Genomic DNA, 12,705 nt, shown 5'->3' on the forward strand with positions numbered 1-12,705 from the left:
TTGTCTTTATGAGTCCGGGTAACCTCATGTAGAAGGATTGTTTCTGGTTCCATCTATGCACCCGCAGATCTCATTGCTCATTTTTCTTAACAGTCAAACAGCGTTCCATTGTGTGGGTGCACCGTGTTCACTACCCATTCAGCTGATGGCTTCTAGGCTGTTTCTAGTTTCTGGCCATTATGAGTAGAGCAGCACTGACACATGAGCTAGTGTCTGTGTAGTGGGTTACTGAGGCCTTGAGGTATATAAGTGAGCATGGTTTCAGTTTAAGCACGTCTTGCTTTCCAATTTTTCTTACAATATCAATAATATAATTGGCATTGAAGCCATAGGAAGTATCCAGAGAGTGTCAGCTGTATGTTTGATGCTGATAATTTTCAGATAGTTTTCACATAATGAGTTCTCATTTGATCACCTCAAAACTGATTTCCTTGCACTTCTCAAATTCTCCCCGATTTCACAGAGGCCACCATGTTTAAGCCTCCACAGTATCATCCATCCACAACCCCACACAGCTGTGGTGTAGGCGACTGGCTCTCATTGGGCCTCCTTAGCGACTTCCTCCTCACTTTCAGGAAAAGCCACAGTACTCCTCCAAAAACCACCTTCAGCCCAGGGTTTCCACCTGAAGTGCCCTCCTCACCCCCACACCCACACCCGTCTAACCCCCCAAAGCGTTCTCCCTGACTACCCTCCACAGAGGCTCCCAATGGCCCCTAAGTTACGTCTACCCTACTGTGCTGGTTAGTTTTGATTGTCAGCTTGACACAGTATAGAATTACCTGGGAGGAAGGAACCTAAACAGAAGAATCACCTCAACCAGACTGACCTGCAGCCATGTCTGTGAGAGACTGATTAAGGACATGGGAGAACCTAGCCCACTGTGAGCAGCACCATCCCTACGCAGGATAACTAGCTGAGCATGAGCCACAGAGCAAGCCAGCAAACAGCATTCCTCCATGCTTCCTGCCTCCAGATTTTTCACCTAAGTTCTTGCTCTGACTTCCTTCAATGACGCAGTATAACCCAGAAGTATAAGATAAAATAAACCCTCTCCTCACCAAAATGCATTTAGTCAAAAATGTTTTGACACAGCAACAGAAAGCAATAGGACACCTACATTGTTATTTAATAACTTCTGCATATCTATTTCCTTCATATCCTCAGAGCCTTATACACTGTCTCATCCATATGTGCCTAATTACCCTGGCTTATCAGGATTGAATAACTTCTATTACCCAAAGACCTAAGTCCCAGAAAACATCCTGTAGTCTTAGGTGTGTGGACCCCATCTTGTATACTCAGATTTACTCAGTGATAAGAGTTCCCTGCCAACTTCTCTTCCATTTCCAAAACTCATTCTTTGACCCAATGCCATCAACTTTTACCCTGCTGGCACATGGTGTCCTGTTCTCCTTATGGCCAACTCTACTGAACACTTGGTACTCCTTCATAGACCTTCACAATAAATGATATTTAACAATAAAACATTGGGGCTGGGGATTTAGCTCAGTGGTAGAGCGTTTACCTAGGACGCGCAAGGTCCTGGGTTCGGTCCCCAGCTCCGAAAAAAAAAAAAAAAGAACCAAAAAAAAAAAAAATAAAACATTGCTTTGCTATATTCTTTATAAAAATGAAGCAAGCCAGTATTTAAATAGCCATGTTTGCTGGCACATAATTGTGGTTCTCATACTTGGGAGGCAGAGACAGAGGCAGGAGCTGATAGCCTAGGTTGCATAGCAAGATCCTGTCCTGAACGAACAAACAAACAAAGATCCTAGTTTTCATATATATACTAAACACAAATACCCTCTTTAAGTATATTCGTACACATACATTCGCAGTACCATCTCCAGCATTATTTGGCATAGTTCTAAATGTCGTGACATTCTTATGACTTCACTAAAGTAATCACATGATATGATTAATGACTGCTAAATATTTTCTGAATAACAAGTTTCAGGAAAAGATAACTCTTTATAAAACTTTTAATTATTTAAGAGCCAGGTATGGTGGTACATGCCTTTAATATCAGCACTCAGGAAGCAGAGAAGGGTGCACCCTTGTGAGTTTAAGGCTAGCCTGGTCTACATGGAGAGTTCCAGGTCAGGTAGGATTACATAGTGAGACCCTTTTTCAAAACACAAACCAAAACAAACAAACCCAAACCAAAACAAACAAATAAAAAGTCACCAAGGGCTGGAGAGATGGCTCAGTGGTTAAGAGCGCTGACTGCTCTTCCAGAGGTCCTGAGTTCAATTCCCAGCAACCACATGGTGGCTCACAACCATCTGTAATAAGATCTGATGCCCTCTTCTGGTGTGTCTGAAGACAGCTACAGTGTACTCATATACATAAGACAAATAAATCTTTAAAAAAAAAACCAAATGAACAAAAAAGTATTTCAGGCACTGGACAGTAGAACACACCTTTAACTCCAGCATTCAGGAAGCAGGGGGATCTCTAGGAATTTGAGGCCAAAGATTCCAAGACTGCCAGGGCTGTAACACAGAGAAACCCTGTCTCAGAAACCAAAACCAAACTAAACCAAAACAAAACAAGTATTTAAGGCGATGGATTTTTTCCATAAAATCCAAACAAGAAAAGTTTTTTCTTTTAAACTCTGGAAAAAGAAAGAAAATACGTGTACCTCTAAATTCAGCATGTAAAGTACTTAAATGTATTTAGTACTTTTTAATGTAAAATAATGGTGTTATTTTTAATACATCAAAAGCAAAAGCAGAGTGTTTCCTCAATTCTCTCATTTCCGAAGACTAAATGTGAACAGTGCATAACTAAGGAAAGTATCTGAGAACTGCTTGTTTAGACAGTCCTCCTAGGCTCTCTCAGGGTAGGACCGAATCTCATCTCTTACTGTGTTGTTAGCACTGGGACAGATGGATGTGTGGCCCAGATGAGGGCAGAGGTAAATGACGCAGGAGAAAAGGGCAGAAACGCAGCGTGCCCAACCATTACACAAACTAGTATAATAAACTAGTGCTTTTCAGAATAGATGGTATTGTATCTATTAGAAATGGACCTAAGGCGAACTTACAAAACAGCTTCACGAGTTTACAAAAGAAAGTACCAGAAATAAGTAGCAACTGCAAGGTTGACAGTGTGTGTGTGTGTGTGTGTGTGTGTGTGTGTGTGTGTGTGCGCACGCGCATGTGAAACTCGTGTACAGCCAACCTTGGTATTCTGTGCTTTAGGTGCAGTTGCATTGCTGTTGTAAATCTATTCACTTCTGAGACTTCTCCCTCCACAGATGTAACATATCCTGTTGTTTAAGCTGAAACCCTAAACCGGCCAAAGGCGCTTGGGATTCTAATAGACTGGCCATATTCTCTGTCTCATACTGTGAGTAGATGAGTGTTTTGTTATTCTTTGTAATGTCTACATTTGCTGTGAATGTTCTTGTGGTTTTGTTTATAACAGTTTTTTTTAATTAACTTGAATACATTTTTAAACAACTGGGTATAGTGATGTGCCCCTTTAACCCCAGCACTCAAGGGTCAGAGACAGGTGAATATCTGCGAGTTCAGGACTAGCTTGTTGTAGGATACTAGATCACACTGTGAACCCCAGGATTGGGTTATTTACTGAAAAAAACAAAAACATACTGTTTCTAGTTGTGATGTGGCTCAGCCCTTAGCACACAGCTTCAATCCCCCTGGCTGGAGCACAGACACACCCTTAGCACACACCTTTAATCCCCAGACAAAGAAGGTAAAGTTAGTTTGTAGAAGGATGCGCCCATGTTTTCCAGTGATGTCTCATTAAATGGCAGACAGGGACGGAGGGGAGGAAAAAGGGAGGGAAAGAGAGAAAGGGTGGGGGCAGGCAGGCAGAGACAGTTTTACTGGAAGAACTTCACAGAGAACAAGCTAGACACAGGTGAAGACAGAATAAGCCAGAGGTGAAGAGAGAAGCCCGATGGAGTCGCCAGTCTGGAGAGGAGTTTGAGTCAGAAGAGGTGAGCTGGCCAGCCAACCAGAGACCAGAAAGAGTAAGAAAGAGCTTATCAGAGGCTGAGGACATTCCAGGCCTAAATTAGATTGTAGGGAGGCTAGAAGCTTCCAGGACTAGGCCTGGGTTGACAGAAGGAGGCAGAGAGACTCTGAGATGACAATAACTTAATGAGAATAAACGTTACATTTACACTGGTCTGGTCTACAAAGTAAGTTCCAGGCTAGGCCAGTCAGGGCTACATGGTAAGACCCTGTCTGAAAACAAAAGAAAAAAAAAAACAACAACAAAAACCACATTTTTAAAGAATATAAATCTAAGTTTGCTATATATTAAACCTTTTCCCTTAAAAAGCGTAAGTGGGGATTTTTAGTTAAATAAAACACATATCAATAGAAGAAGCAGGAGAGACAGCTGTGGGCTTAAGAGCACTTGCTCCTCTTCCAGAGGAAGGAGTTGGGTTCCCAGCAACCTAGTCAAGTTGCTTGGTGGGACCTTTCATTCTGGCTCTAAGGGATCCAACACTCTGTCCTGCCTCCTTGGGTACCCACAGTCAGGGCATTCACACACACACACACACACACACACACACACACACACACACACACACACTCTTAAAAAATAAAAAAGGCCCACATAGCAACAGCATTACATAACATTTACCACTACAGTTTAGAACAATAGTGTTCCAGATGCAAGAAACTCACACTAATTCTTCTATGACGAAACAAATCAACTTTGTCTGTTTTGCCATATGTTGACCAAAGGTGGTAGTCTGCAAAAACACACGAGAAAATTACTTTCTGAATAACAGAAAACGAACCCACATCTTACACCACACCCTTCCTCTTCACCATCTTCTGTAGGGACAATCAGAATGCCTAGTGAGTTCCTCAGGAGATAATTTAATGGAGATTCAAAGTCCCCGATGGCCAGTGCTGACATGACGCACTTCACATTGATGAGTCTACTGTCTTCACAGAAGCGATCCAGACAAACGGATGGCAGTAGTGCATAAGCAATTTTCAGAATTAAAATTGATGAGGGCACTCCCTGTGCATGTCAGAGCGTATTGATCTCAGTATCGGAGCTGATAGGGGTACACGCAAGTCAGAGCGCCTCTGGGCTGGTCCTGTCAGACAGCGAGCAGGAAGCAAATCCCTGGATCCCCACTTGCTGCTGCAGTAATGGCAGGGAACATACTGCCAGGTCCGAGCAGCCGCGTCGACGATGCGTTACCATCAGCAGGAAGAATCCACCAAACCTTGACATGTTTAAGAGTTCCCCTCGGCGACACCCAAAGTCTGAGTCACTTAGCAAAGGAATTATTTCAGAAATTCAGAATTTCCTCCCAGTAACTCAGTGTTGTTTTTGTAGGTTGCTAACTCAGAATCAGTCCTTTAGAAATCCTTCGGCATGAACAAGCATTAGTTTGGTGGCGGTAACTTTTCAAATTTGCCAAAAACTATTTCCAAATTAAGTTTTCTAAGACTCATGAGGCTTTATTTTATTAGATCGTGTAACCTTTTTACTGGTAGTCTTTGTTTTGTTTTTTAAAAACTGTTCCAAAAAAATTGTTCTTTGAAGCAAAGTCCCACTTTTTAGTGAGACTTTTGAACTCACAGCAGTCCTCCTGCCTCAGTCTCCCAGGTGCTGGGATTACAGCGGTAAGCCACCACGCCTGCCTTACAGGTAGCTTTAACTCAGCAGAATATGCTACATCAGCAAAAGCGGGCACCGTGGTCGGTGTTTTTCATACAATGAAGAATAATTGGTGCTGAGGACTGTGGACGTCATATAGTCCTTCAGTTCTCTGAGGAAAGCCTCGTGCAGCCTGACAGATGGAGAAAGAGGAGCATGGGTAAGTTGTTCAGACACAAGTCATTTAGTAAGTAAATCCCGGTTCCTGAACGGAGCCCAAGCCTGACCAACACCAAGGCTCAAGTCCTGTCTGCATACTGTGTGGCACACTGAAAGCCCACTGTTGTGTCCTCTGCGTCCCGTGTGATGGGCCACACAGCACGCTGCTGGCTCGCTTTGTATCTTTGTGGAGACAAGGTCTTACTATGAAGCCCAGACTGGCCCAGAACTTCCCATCCTGCCTCGGTTTCTCCAATACTGAGATTATATAGGTCTACGCTACCATGCCTGTCCGTGTTCACTTTTAATGAATAATCTAAATAGATTAAAGACAAGTCTCTGCATGACTAAAAGTTTAAACATGAAGGCATGTTTCAGCCTTACATTAAGACAGACGCGAGAAGGAACGTGAAGACACCCCTACACCAGGCCATTATTCCATAACACACTGGCCCATCAGCTCTCGCTCCCTCCGATTAGCCCTGGGAATTCTAAAACGGGTACCCTGCGATGAGCCGTGAAAGCTGAAGCTATTCACACAAAGATCGCCTTTTATTTGTAAGTAATTCATCTGTGTGAAGTTTCGTAGAAATCACTGAAATGAAAAACCATGGTCGCACGCTCAAAAAGAAAAAAATTAAACAGGGTTTGGAAAAGAGTCTATTTTTAAAATCGGCATCACCCCTGAGTATCGAGAGAACTCGAAATGTACAGAAGGCCACCTTCAGTGTGTGTGGAATGGAGTCCTTCCCTGCTCTCAGAGATCTCAGGGTGTGAACCAGCTCTGGGAGACACGGTAAGCACTGAGCTGTCAAAATCCAACATCACAGGGTCCAAACCGAACCGTACTCTTCTGGAACTTAAATCTCTGAGATCCTTCCTACGCCCTTAGGCACACCAGCAAATACCCCACGAAGCTGTCATAAACACATCGAGCTGGTGAATTAGGTCCCCCGCACTCCCAGATCGCCTCCTAGGGTTGGTTGGTTGGTTTGGTTTGTGAGTCCTCTCTGTAAAATGTTGTCCACTGAAAGTTTAAGGAAGGACTTCTTTGAAATAGCACTGCAAAGGTGTTTCCACGTTCCTCCTTTCAGAACGTCTCTCCAAACAGGGAACACCCGTGCTGTGTGGCTGTACCCTCCAGGATCAGAGCGACTGTGGTCATACTCAGGACCCTCTCGATCCTGGGCCTGATAACACTCCCAGGTAGCAGGAAGAGGAAAGCTGAAGAGGCCACTCTTCGGCTTTGGACATAGAAGGCTGAGAAGAGCCTCAGAAGTATTCTGGGCAGTGAGTGGTTGGTGCTTCCACAAACACTAGTGAGCTCACTGACTGACCAAGGCGGACATGGGCAGAGGCATTCGGGTCTGCCATTGCCTCTCTATCCAGGATGGCTACAAAGAGACTCCTCAAATAGTCCTGGGCTGGAGAGAGAGCTCACTGGCTGCTCTTACGGACAGCTCAGGTTCGATTCCCAGCACCCACACGGCGGCTCACAACTGTCTGTACGTTCAGTTTCAGAGGATCTTCTGAAACTTCTGGCTTCTGCAGACACCAGTCATGCATGTGGTGCACAGTCATATATGTAGACAAAACACCCGTACACTTACAACCATAATTAATAATTTTTTGAAAGTCATACTACATAGTACACAAAGGGCACAAGACGATGCTATGTGAAACAGGAAGCTGGTGGAAGGCTGGGAAAGGTGCAGGGTAGAGGTGAAGTCTGGAGTAGCTCGCCCCTTCCAGTCTCCTGCTGTGAAGAACAGTAGTGTTCTATGGTGGGGACAGAGCTCGCTGGCAGAGTGCTTGCTTACTTGCTCCCGTGAAGCCCTGGGTTCAGTCCCCAGCACTGGGAAAAAGGCAGAGAAAATTCTGCGGACAGCCATGCTGCTGGTAGACACCTGTAAATTCCACAAGTTGGGGGATGGAGTGAGGAAGGTCATAAACTGCAGGCCAGCCTGGGCTATGTAGAGAGAAAGCCTGTCTCAAACTATAATAGAATGAAAGACTGGGCGCAGTGTTACACGCCTTTAATCGCAGCAGGCAGATCTCAGCGAGTCTGAGGCCAGTTTAGTCTACAGAGTGCATTCCTGGACAGCCAGACTGAAGCAGTCAGGCTCTGGCTTAAGAATCAGGGCTTAAACAATTTTATAAAATTGGTCCAGCTCTCCAGAGGATGCAGTGCTCAAGGCGCCATCTTGGAAGCAGAGACCTGGTACTTGGTAAACATTAAGCGGCTGGCGCCTTGTTCTTACGCCGAGACTCCAGAACGGTGAGGTGAGCAGTAAACTTCTGTACTTTGCACATTAGCCAGTCTCCGGTATTCTGTCACAACAGCATGAAACTAAGACAAAGTACCATCCAGAAACACAAACCTTTACTCAGTTCTCAACGCTCCCTTTTAGACTCTTATTCTTGAGCGTATCATCAGGTACGCAAGGAAAAGCAACACAAAGAAACAGATCACTAACAACGAGTGAAGTAAACTGGAATAAAGGCAGGAAACAACGTAAGGCCACGGATGGCTCAGCAATAAAAGGACTTACCGGCCTTTCAGAGGGCGTGGGTTCCATGTCTAATACCCACATGGTAGCTTACCATCACCCCCAACCACCGTCTCAGTGGATCCCACACCCTCTTCTGACCTCTGTGGGCACCAGGCATACCCATGGTGCACACACATACACTCAAGCAAACGCTCGTACGGGAAAATAAAATGAATAAATCCGATTTTATCTTAAAAAGCTTTATTTACAAAACACAGTCGTATGGGTGTTCTTAAAGAGGTTGAAATAACATTGATTGTTTTGGAGTTCACTAGCTACACAGAAGCACAGCCCTCATACCTGTGCAGATCCAGTTCCACAGGAGGAAAAATGAGTTCTTCCTTAATCGATTCCCAGATGATTCGTGCCATTCACCTCCTACCACAGAACCACCGTGGGTCTTCCAGGCCATTTTCACTTCAATAAGCCTCTACTAGGAGTCAGCTTCCGGGTTACCACAAGGCCTCTCAATTTTGCTGACTCAAACAATTACAGTTCTAGTTTATCTCCTGGGCACGCAAGCAGTTCCATCCCAAACCCTGCTGGCTCAGCCTCTCCAGTCCCACTGCCCCATGAGGACCAGGGCTTAGAACATAAATAAGAAACAATGTTAGAGGACAGAAAGTTGTTTTGTGTGTGTGTGTGCGTGTGTGTGTGTGTGTGTTTCTCTCAGGTTTTTAAGACCTAATCAATCACTAAGTCCTGGGCCTTGAGGAGTAGGCTAGGCTGCTGGCTAGGAACCAGTGCTAGGACTATAAAGTATAGCACTATGGGCCCCCTTTTTACATGGACTCAGGTCTCCATGAGTGGTGAGCACTTTACTGCTGAATGCCTGGTCCTTAAAAGTTTTTATCCTAAGAACTGAAAAAGCCTGGCCTGCTTCGGTACCACATGCATGAAGAACTGGACCCTGAGGATTGGCATGCCCTGCACAAGAATGGCAAACAAACTCACGGAATGTTCCCCATTAAAACACACAAGCAAACACACCCAAAACACCGTAGCCGGGTGGTGCGGTGCACACCTTTAATCCCAGCACGCAGGAGGCACGCAGATCCCTGCACGCTTAAGACCAGCCTGGTCTACAGAGTGAGTTTCAGGACACAAGAACTGAAACAGAGAAACTCTATCTTGAAAAACAAAAACAAAAAAGGAAGGAAGGAAGGAACAAACGAACAAAACGACAACTACAAAAATAGAAATAAAAGATATATTCATGAAGCAAGAACTGGAGACTTTTACAAACGAAATAATGAGGAAGAACAGAGAACAGCAACTCTGGAAATGAATGGAGGTTGGAGCTGTAGAAGGTAAAGGTGAAGAAATCGTGCGTCGAACGGAACAAAAATACCAAGAGATGGCAGCAGGGGAGCAAAACACGGTAAAGGAAAATTACAGGACCAATCCAAAATTTCTAATGTGAACCACGGAAAGCCATCTCTCATAAAGTAATCAAACGGTGAGCGTAAAATTGTCAGAAATTCCAAGAACAACATGAATTCTAGAATCACTGCAGAGGAACGTGCCTCGTCATGAGACAGAAAAATGTCCGTGTAAAAGTTCAGGACAGAGAGTGTGAAAGGAGCTTGGCCGTCTCCAGAGAGGAAGAAAGCAGTCACGTGCGGAAATCAAGAAAAGAAGACGGAACGAGCTCTCAGTAGCAACAGTGGGAATTAGAGAACAGAGGAGCGACGACGGTTTTAAGTCTGTGGGAAGTAGTTCCCAGCTAGAGTCTGTAACCAGACAGACTCGTGTGAAGAGAGGGGAGGCACTTTCAAATAACTGTGGCTAAAAAGCCAGGGCTATACCTCAGTGGTAAAGAACTTGCCCCGCACGAATGCCCCTGGCTTAATCACATACAAAAAATTCACTTCCCATGCATGTTTTCTGAGAAAACTACTGGACTACACGCCTGGCCCAGAATGACAGAATGAACCAAAGGAGCGGGGTAAAGAGCTGAGGTTTCCGGGAGGGCAACGTGAAGGCAGAACCCCACACAGGACCCGGAAGGTGGTTATCCCCAGAGAGAGCTCACCTAGGGAGAAACAGAGCGGAAAGCCTTCAGGCTGCTGGACCGTGTGCAGGGCGCTAGGACATGTCTACGTTTAGACACACACCCTTTTTTTGGTTTTGTTTTTTCGAGACACAGTTTCTCTGTGGGACAGAGCCCTAGGCTGTTCTAGACTCGCTTTGTAGAACAGGCTGGCCTGAAACTCGCAGATCCACCTAGAATTGCGTTTAGCTCCCTCGACAGTATATGTCATGGACAGGCTCAATGGTGCTTGCGTCTCTGTCCCTGAATGTGTAATCTGAAGAGCTGGCCCACATGGGTCCACAACTAAGCTACTCATGTTTCTTACTTGTTTTGATTGGCCGTGAAGGGGATGTAGGGAGAGGCTCAAGAGCAGGAAGACAAAGGTATGCAAATGCAGCGCACAGACGCCCAGGGTCAAACTGCAGTAAGTACTACAGAGGAGGGGAGGAATCTACCCAGGTACACTCTGGAGTCTGCTCACCAGCCATGAGGCCCAGGGTGGAAGGTGGGGGCCGCCAGCAAACCGCAGCAATCCTCTCACGGTCGCTTACTCCTGAGTTTTATGTGCACGGAAACTGTATACATTTACATTTCAAATGTGAATCCTATCCTATAGCTAGAAATGAAACTGAACCAATTCAAACTCCTTTTCTGCCTTTGAGCGTTCGTCACCTAGACTTCCCACGACAGTAAAGGATGGATGGATTTGGACAAATGTGTCCCTCACAGGAGAAACAGCCTGAGATACCTTCATGTTCCTGGCACCCACCTGGACAGACAGAGGTTCAACAGCCAGGACCTACTACTGCTCTGGAAGAGGACCCAAGTCTGGCTCCCAACACCCACGCGGCCCAGCTCACAACTGCCTGGAACCCCAGCCCCAGAGCAGCCAACACCTCTGGTCTCCAGCAGCACATGCTTATAATTTAAAGCGCATTTTAAAACACAGAGGCTGTCTTCAAACTATGTTTTCAAATTATGTTTTCAAGTTATGTCTTCAAATTAGAGTTTTGTATATGCTGGTCCTTCAACCTATATTGTACTCCCTGACAGCTGGTAGCAAATGTCAAAATGACAAAAGAAAATGTCAATGCAGCAAGACACCCAATGTCAACAGGGCCTCCTCACACAGGTGTCCTCCTACACATTTGAAGAAACATGCATATAGGAGCGTGAGCACACGCGCACGCACACACACACACACACACACACACACACAAACTGGGTAATGCAAAGAACCAAGCATATGGCAGAGACTAGGTGGATTTTCATTATGGCCAAAGCCCCATTCACTGATACAGTGCCTTCCATAGTTGGCGCTCAATAAGTATTTTGTAGATATAAAGCCTACATTTACTGCCCCAAAATCCAAAGTTAAAGCCTATGCTTTGATCCTACAGCCTATATTTGAAAAGTTGGAGTCTGCACTAAGCGGGAACCAACCTTCGCTCTCTGCCTACTCTGCCTGTGAAGTAAACTGACCTACTAGTGCAGATGGGCTTTGTAGAAGGGCTGATCGGAAAAACTCAAATAGGTGAGGTACAGTGGTGAGTTTCAACTTGAACAAATAAAGAGCTATTGTGAGTTAAGAGAGGTAAGCATGCAATTAACATAGAGCTTAAAGAAGATTATTCTCCACTGGAATGCGGGGTAGAACGGAAAAGTATTTTCCTCTCTTTCTTTTGGCATCCGTTTTAAGGTGTGGGCAGATGACCATACCAACATAGTCAACTGTGAACGCTTAGTTTGCAAGGCGAACTCTTGTGTTCGTTGAGAGTTTTCCTGTGTTCTCTGTGTTGAGCCAGGAAAATTAAAGAACCTCAGAGGCTGGAGGCACAGCTCTGAGGGCCTCATGCTTGATTAACACGAATGAGGCCCTGGATTCGACAGCTGGCATGGAAAAACAAACAAACAAATAAAAAGCAGCAACAATTAAAAAAAAAAACACCCATAAAATCGGACTTCACTAGTGATGAAAGGAGGCCGACCCATGACATTTGTGCCAGCATTCAGTGAAGGGAAATTTGCAATGTTTAAAACAGACAGAAGAGACTCCACTGAAAGTGCCTGAGCTTACTATCCTTGTAGAACCAAAACTTTCATGTTTTCTGAATCCTTCTCTTACTCTGTTACTGCTTCTGAATAAATTATTCCAAAGACAGCTGTGACTTCCACTTGTGGAGATAAGAAGTCTCTAGTGAGACTGAATGTGGTGCCGAGAAGCCAAAATTTTGTCATGGGTGCAAAAACTCCAAACACATCAGAAAGCTCTAATTCAAGACAACAGTG

The 12,705-nt window shown here is 44.9% G+C and overlaps 1 protein-coding gene across 5 annotated transcripts in view; it reads right to left on the reverse strand.

Moving 5' to 3' along the window:
* Sgk3 (serum/glucocorticoid regulated kinase family, member 3) overlaps nucleotides 1–12,705 on the reverse strand; it is a 126,472-nt gene that overhangs the window by 90,912 nt on the left and 22,855 nt on the right. Inside the window, exons 2-4 of one of the 5 annotated variants that reach the window (XM_039109231.2) lie at nucleotides 4,824–5,803; nucleotides 4,677–4,744; nucleotides 2,430–2,501 (exon numbers count right to left, since the gene is read on the reverse strand). The exons of 2 other annotated variants lie outside the window; for them this stretch is intronic. The gene's annotated coding sequence lies outside the window, so the exon portion shown is untranslated. The remainder of the gene's footprint in view (nucleotides 1–2,429; nucleotides 2,502–4,676; nucleotides 4,745–4,823; nucleotides 5,804–12,705) is intronic. 2 more of the 5 variants (XM_039109232.2, XM_063287121.1) reach the window with 2 other exon arrangements.

The sequence above is a fragment of the Rattus norvegicus genome, chromosome 5 (genome assembly GCF_036323735.1).
Source record: "Rattus norvegicus strain BN/NHsdMcwi chromosome 5, GRCr8, whole genome shotgun sequence".
Classification (NCBI taxonomy): domain Eukaryota; kingdom Metazoa; phylum Chordata; class Mammalia; order Rodentia; family Muridae; genus Rattus; species Rattus norvegicus.